The sequence below is a fragment of the Neofelis nebulosa genome, chromosome 14 (assembly GCF_028018385.1).
Source record: "Neofelis nebulosa isolate mNeoNeb1 chromosome 14, mNeoNeb1.pri, whole genome shotgun sequence".
Classification (NCBI taxonomy): Eukaryota; Metazoa; Chordata; class Mammalia; order Carnivora; family Felidae; genus Neofelis; species Neofelis nebulosa.
In genome coordinates this window covers 35,423,366-35,431,588 of record NC_080795.1, presented here as the reverse complement: position 1 = coordinate 35,431,588, position 8,223 = coordinate 35,423,366, and the positions used below count along the sequence as shown (strand labels likewise).

Here is an 8,223-nt window from a genome sequence, read left to right as displayed (position 1 = left end):
CTGAACTAGTATTAGGCCGAAATCATTTGCTGGTAGCCCACATTTATCTTTTTAAGTTTATTTATTTATTTTGAGAGACTGAGAGAGAGAGAGAGAGAGAGAGAGAGAGAATGAATGAGTGGGGAAGGGGCAGAGAGAGGGAAAATCCCAAGCAGGCTCCCACTGTCAGCTCAAAGCCGTATACAGGGCTCAGTCCCATGAACCATGACATCACGACTTGAGCCGAAATCAAGAGTGGGATACTCAACTGACTGAGCCACACAGGCGCTCCAGTAGCCCACATTTCTGTACATGTCTTTGCAACTGAGATTGCTATAGCATATTTTTTCCCTCAATGACTCAGTTTCCTTTATATAAAATAGACATGATCATAACTATCTTCGACTAATTTTCTTCTTAAAATGCTATTAGGAAGTATGAAGTATGTGATACTAGTATTAAGTTAACCTGGAATCTTCCTGTTAGCAAAATACTTTATTTCAACAGTCTTTCATCTCTAATAACATATTTGAATGTTAGACAGAGAATATAAGGAAAGAGAAGATGTGCATTGATGTAAATGATACAAAATGAAGCTATCCAAAGTAGTATATGGACATGTTGAATGATAATGTAGCATAAACACGCACACACACAGAGGAGATATTAAAGGACAGACATAACGGGGCACATAGACAATTAACTGCAAAGGCAGTTATTTAAGCATTAGGATGCCTGTGGAGGATGTTATTTGAAGGCACTGGTGTAACACGTTAATCTATAATTAAAGCACTATATTGAGAGTGATGATGTTTGATAGTGTCTGTCTAGCAGAACATGACTGAGGCATAGGGAGAATTAGGATCAATACTATCATCTTAACTTAGTGAAAATAGTATTAATTTTCATTCTTTTTAAAAATAGATATATTCAAAGGGTGTCTTGGTACAAATGCGCAGCAGCCGAATATCATTGCTACCTCCTCCTTTCTTTACCTGTGTCTCCCCTGGGAAATATCTTTCCTAATTATAATCTTCCAGTCATCACCATCTCATCCACTGTTAGTTTTGTGTGAGTGATGGTTAATAGATGTTTGTTTCTTGGATTGGTGACTACCTCCCAATGGCAAGATAATAGACATGAAGAAGGGGACACAAAAAGATACATTTTAAATTATTTTTTAATATCAAGGGATTCTTTTTTACCACAATACCCTCTCACCAATTTTTTTCTTAATGACCACAATATACTCCCCTCCTCACAAACACACAGACATACACACATAAGAATATATTCTCTGGATTTTACCCCATAACATACCAAGTAATGTTTTTCAAAATATGTAGAAAGATGTCTCCATCTTGCATATATTAAATTTATTTCATAAAGCTCAAATATACATAATTCTTGTCACTTTTGTCTATTTAATATTATGACGAATGCCAGTTTTATTTATATATGTGTAAAATCCCTTTTCAATGCTTCTAAAATAGCTTATTGATTTCCTGTAGAAGTGAATTTCAAGCTTTGATTATACGCACATATCTCTTAAAATTGATCTTTCTGATTTATTGAAGCAGCCTCCAGCTATTTCTTAGTTAACCACATTTTTGAAGCTAAACTATATCTTGATGGAAATCCACATAGTGTCAAAATATAGATGAGAAATATGTGGACATTTGCCTGGCCATATCTTCTTAAAAATGGAAATGATTCACAAAAACCTGCGAGAGAGAAATTTGGATTCAGGAAGAGTAACACTCAGACTGCTACAGATTGTTTCTGTCACTAAAGACTTCTCAGGCACATTGAAAGATTCAGTTTGGGATTCCCCTTTTGTAGGGTAGAAGGAATTTCCCTGCTCCCTAACTCCCACATAGATATGTTCCCCCACCCCCCCGCATAGAGATTAACTGTGGTCTGAATTCCTTTAAAACTGGTGAACTAATCCAGCACCTGGCTGGCTCAGTTGGTTAAGCCTCTGACTCTTGATTTCAGTTCAGGTCATGACCTCACAGTTCCTGGAATTGGGCCCTGTGCTGACAGCACAGAGCCTGCTTGGGATTCCTTCTTTTCCTCTCTCTCTGTCCCTCCCTTTCGTTTTCTCTCTCAAAATAAATAAATAAATAAATAAATAAACGTAAAAAAATGGACAGCTACTAAGAATGTCTTCACAGTTACACTGCTCTTCATTCTTTGACAAAGTCATACATTCTACCACAAAGACAATTTTGAATATGGAAATCTATAAAGGTTTTATACATTAAGAAAGCAGAGATATCCAATTTATACTTTCACTAACACTCTGATTGAAATCTGAACTTGATTCCATGTTCCAACCTTGTTTTCATGATTCACATCTTGATCCATTTCTCTGCTACATATCACAAAAGGAATGACCTAAGCCTACCAAGTGAGAATTTATAAATTTAGAAGAAACTAAAGGAAATAGTTTCAGTGCAGTTAATTGTTTAAGTTACTCCAGTGGCATGTTTTTAAAAAATAGCTATGGTTTTAGTACTGGATTTATTTGCAAAAATAGCATAAGTAAAATTTGTCAATTATAAATAATAAGGTACCAGTGATTATGTCAAACTCACTTCATAGTACCTGCTAATTGCTGATGAAGAAAAAAAGGAACTATACCTATGGCCATTTCCTTGTTTAACAAAGCCAATGAACTGTTGTCTTTTGGGAACTTTTACCCCCAGGTTGGAATTTTTCACTAGGGACTTTTGTTCACTGGCAGGTATTGGACTCTACACTGCCAACTTTGAAAAGATTCATTATTCTCTTGTGCATTACTAACTCTAGAGGCAGGCAAAATGCCAGAAATCTCATGAGCAAAATACAACCATATATACATATATATATATATACACACACATATATGTATATAAATATAATTTTTTAAGTCTGGTTTCCAGACTGGAGAGTTAGATTAAATGATGTAATTTTGAGAATGTTTTCCCTTTAAATTGAACCCCAATTTAAATCCTGAAACTTTTGAAGCATATGCGAAAATGGAAATTATTCTCTCCTTATTTTGTGTGATATTTTAAATTTTGTCTGCTCTTATGTAGCTTAAAGGTATTGTCTCTTATTCCTTTAAGATTGTCCATATAGTGAGAAATGAAGTGGTATTTGGATAATGACATTTCTTAATTCGTGAAGTACATTGGCCAAAGCAGGTAACTCATGTCAACGAGTGCATTGTTGGATTGCAGGTGAGGTACCATCCAACAATGTAAGTTTGAATATATGAGATGGTTTCTGGTGTTCGTTTGGGTAGGTGCAATGCCTCGCTTTTACATGTGGGGATAAACCAAGGGGATGGGATAAGGGGAGCAGAGGGAAGACTCACTTTAGCAGAGTCCTTAGGCTACTCTTTTTATAGTGAAGAAACAAGATTTATTTGCTGGCCTCCTGAAAGGTATATTCTCTTTATTGTTAGTTCTTTGATAATTAAAATGTGCACAACTTAAGTGCATTCTTGGTTGTGGTTATGTATTTGCTTTTCACTGTTGGGTTCATAAAGACCATCAATAATCAAGCAACACCAAATCTCCCTATAGCAATTTTGCTATAGGGATTGGAGTCCCTACAGCAATTTTTAAAAGCATCAAAATTAAAAGTCGTAAGAGTATAAAACATTTTTAAAAACAAAAAGATAAAAGAATCAAATATGCTTTTTTCTGTGAACTTGTGGAGGGGAAATGATAGCACCTGTTTTCCCTTGAGCCGATGAACACTTTGAAAGGTAATTAGTTATAAAAGTAGATAGCTAACATAGGCTTTATTTGGCTACCTTGGGCTGGATTGCTGTTACAGTATAAAAGCTATACTATTGTAAATTCTATAATGTAAAGGAACATTCATGTCTGATGGAGAATGGGCTCTAATATTTTTATTGTACAAACAGTACAACCATCACTGAATTGTACACTACTATTCTTCTTTCCTAGAAACTCCAAAACCTATTTTATATTATTCATATTTTGTCATTTCCCTGCTTCAATGAACTTTATGTAAAACTTTGGATTACAGATTTTGTAGCAAATATATATATATATATATATCTCCTAAAGTTGGAGTCATTTATCTAGACAGATGGTCATGCTAGTTGAACACATTGTGCATAAATGCTACGTAGCATAGCCAGAGTATAGAATGTTCTCTTTTATAAAAAGAGTTTTGTTGAGAAAAGTCACCATACATCATGGAGAAAAAAAAATGTACTTCACCTATGTGTTACTAATTTTTCAAAAAATTATTGAACACAAAGATCAGGGTGATAATGATTTATTTTCTTTGATTCAAAGGCTCCTCATTATGTATAGGTGAGTTAAATTCTAGTTAATGGTTTACTTCAGTAATTTTTCACACAAATTTCCAGGTGAGGAAATAATATTTATTGATACTGTGTTTATGTTAGGATTTGACATATGCTAAATCATTTTAATCTTATCTTTATGATAGAATAGTTATGATTAATAGCTCAGTTTTACAACTGAGAAAACAGTCTCAGAAGCATTAAACACTGTGCATAAAGATGTGAGTATGAAGGCTGGTGCAGTGATCTTACTTAAAAGTACGGCTCCCATGCTGTTGTTCTCCTTAGAACCTTTGGCAGCATCCCATTATGCAAAGAATAAAACACAAATACCCAGATGACATTGCCATGAATGGATTTCATTCATGTTTTTCTTTACTTTCTACCTTCTAGACTTAATGCTTCCACCACATGCTGGACAACCCAGCATTCCCTGAAAATATTCTGAGATTTCCTATCTCTGTTCCTGGTTCATGCTACTCTCCCCCTCCATATGGAATTCTCCTTTTAGTCATCTCTGCCAATGAATATCCCAGCCTTCCTTTATGGTCCAGATCATTTACCAGCTGCCCATGAGTGTTCCTCAGTTCCTTCAGATGGAATTAATTATCCCTCTTCAAGAGAAAAAAATAACACACCTCTATTACCAGAAATCCTCTGTTCAGGAAATCAGTTGTGTATATGTCTATTTCATTGCTTCTGATAAGGTATAAGTTCCTTTAGAGAAAAGTTCCATTTTATTTATATGTATCTTTTGCTCTACCCATTGTAATATCTTACACATAGTAGGCCCTCAATAAATATTTTTGAATTGGCTTTCTAGTTGATAGAATATTTTATAAATTAGCTTTTTGTGTATTCAGAAATATTGGAAATGCCAAAGGTCTGATTAATATAGGAGTACCACCGTGATATATAATGCACATATTCTAGAGAGATCTCTACAATATGCAGCATGAATATTAGATAATTTTCTGTTTCATCATTAATATAAATTTAGTCCTCTTATTAATTTCTGGAAAATAGTTAAAAATTCTAAATATTGAAAAAAATTAATATTATGAAGAAGAGTTTTCCTGATTATATCAAGGACACATGACATATCTTTTAGCTCTCTACACCATGCTTGCAAAACAAGATAAATTATTTATTTTTGTCATCCTAGATATGCCTTTGGCAATGTTTAGTCATTTGGCCATAGTGACAATTGCCAGTTACAGAAACCATTTTTATCATCGCTAATAGCGATGATTTAGTATTTCAAGGATTTGTTAGGTCAAACTAAACTTTAGATCATAGAATCTTAAGGATCATCTAATTAAGGACTTCTTAGCATTGGTTGATAGATTTAGAGATGCACGTGATCCCTCTCAATTTGCATGCAAAACGTTAGTATTTGTGTGTTCCATCACTCCACTATTGCTTTTTGCATATTCTCATATAGTGCTGTGACTTCCTAAAATGTCAATAACCACTGAAATTATCCCCTTACATTTACAAATCACCTACAGAGAGATTAAAAGACTATATACATACCCTTGACATCCTAAAACCAGAACCCATGTCTTTCAATATCATGTACAATACTTTCTCTGGATGCTATGCCAACTGATGCCATATTGAAAATTTATAATATTAAAGATAAACACAAGAATACAATATATTAAATGATAGCAGTAAGAATCAAACTACTACTCACTTTTATTTGTTCTTTCAATTCCTAAGTTAATTCTGGAAACAGAATGTAGGACAAAACAGGTAGTCACAACATGCAAATTCTTAGTCTTCTCTATTTCTGTTTGTGTTTTTCATGTTAAACGTTTTCTTTGAAGCCAGTAGAAACTCTGCATCTTGTGACAAGTCTCTGAAATACAAAGGGAAATGAGAATCTGGCCAACCACCTCTGATGAAGTAAGCAATCATTTGAATTATTTTTCTGTTTAGGGAAAATATAAATGATTGTAAGTTTGATGAACAAAATTCAGCATTTATTTTATCAATATGCTTTCTGACAATGCATTTTTTAAATACACCAAACAGCGAAGATAAAAAAAAGAAAGAAAGAAAAGAAAAAAGAAAGAACAGAGAAAAATAAATAAGTAAACCAAAATAGGTATGGCAAGTATTAAGAACTTTACTTGCTTTCTAGATAAAAAAGGGGAAACATTTACTTTGATGCTTCATCCATAGTAAGTTTTCAATAGATTTTATCAGTTAAAATACTAAACAAACACCTGTTACTTTATCCTATCAATATTATAGTATACTAGAACGAACTTCAGATCAAAAATCCAGTTTCCTAGAACAATATGTCTAATGTTTGGTTTTCTAAACATCTGTTTATAGCCGTTCTGGTGATTTGTCTCACACAAATTCATGACTCTAAAATTTAGAGAAGTGATACATTGTAAGTAATACATTTTAATAAAAATCAATGGTTCGTATTCAAAAATGACCATTTCCACTTTTGTCCAGTATCTGAGTTACTGATCAGTTGATTAAATTCTATCTGTATTCTTTCTAAAACAGGAATTAAGATGGTTCATCTGTTTCTGGGGTGCGGGGGTGGGGAGTGCAGAATAATTTTCTTGTACTTGGCTAAAAGTTGCAAATTTTCTGATTTAGGACTAAGTATTAAACTATGGCCACAAAACATAGAAGTATCTCTCTTTTTCCTCTCTAACTCTCTTACTTTTTCACTTCCTCCCCCTACCTATGCCAAGCTATCTGACTTACTGAAAGACAGAATTGTTTGATTAACATTGCAGTGTAACCTAAAGTGTTTCTAGAAGTATGTATTCATTCCAACAAATCTGTCCCTAAGACTCAGGTCAAGATCTGTGTCAAAATCTTCTCTGAAGGGCATAAGATTTTACCCTAATTATAAGCTAACAAGTGATCCTGCCAGTTTCATAGGTATTGATGGAAGATACAAGACTCTTGGCACAGAGACAAAGGAGACTATTAGTTGCAACACAGCACACACCGTGAACTTCATGTTTGCATTGTCACTCAAGTCCCAGAGGTCTGGGTGAAGGGTACCCAAGAAGGATGTGTGCATGCAGTGGGATTTGCATCACAGCTGAGGAATCATGACCTTAGAAAACTTCATTCCTTTAAAGTGGCTACAGGTAAACCTGTTTAACCTGTTTAACCTTTGCCACAAACCAAAGCATCTCTTTATTATCTTGGAATGCAAACAAACCTTCGTTCTGCCCCAGAGGAAGCCCCTATCCCTAACTAATAGTTATTCCTCATACAAATATCCTTGAAAAGATAATCCAGAACAAAAAGTGTCACAAGATTAGGAGAATTTTCTTATATTGCCCAATCAATAGTAGCATACATGATCCTGTTAGTAAGAGTGTAGGTAGACACATGAATTTATATCCACCAGTTTATGTTTGCATGTTATTTTCATCTTAAGCAAAAATAATTGAAATGCAGAAGTATCATTAATCTAAAGCTTTGATAAAACTGGCATGGATAAGGATGGCTGGGTGCCTCAGTTGGTTAAGCATTCTACTTTGATTTCGGCTCAGATCGTGATCTCACAGTTTGTGAGATCGAGCCCCTCATCAGTCTCTATGCTGACAGCACAGAGCCTGCTAGGGATTCTCTTTCCCTCTCTGTCCCTCTCCTGCTCTCATTCTCTCACTCACTCTCAAAATAAATAAATAAGCATAAAAAAAACGCCAAGGTGAAATAGTAATGCCCAGTGCTGGTGAGAGTTTAGAAAAACAGGTACTTACACTGCTAATGTTAATGCAACTTGGCACATTTTTTAACAAGCAAATTTGTCATATGTATCAAAAGTCTTAAAATACCTGTGACAAATACTCTGAAAAATTTTCCAAACAAATGCATATTGATGTGGACAAAAACAGGAATATTTATTAGTAATGTTTTCT

The 8,223-nt window shown here is 34.3% G+C and overlaps 1 long non-coding RNA gene across 1 annotated transcript; it reads right to left on the bottom strand.

Moving 5' to 3' along the window:
• Positions 1-1,209: 1,209 nt before the first annotated feature.
• LOC131494900 (uncharacterized) lies at positions 1,210-8,223 on the bottom strand. Its single transcript, XR_009253633.1, has 3 exons — positions 8,140-8,223; positions 6,012-6,176; positions 1,210-1,703 (listed from the first exon to the last, which is right to left on the bottom strand). It is a non-coding gene; the product is annotated as an uncharacterized LOC131494900 (long non-coding RNA).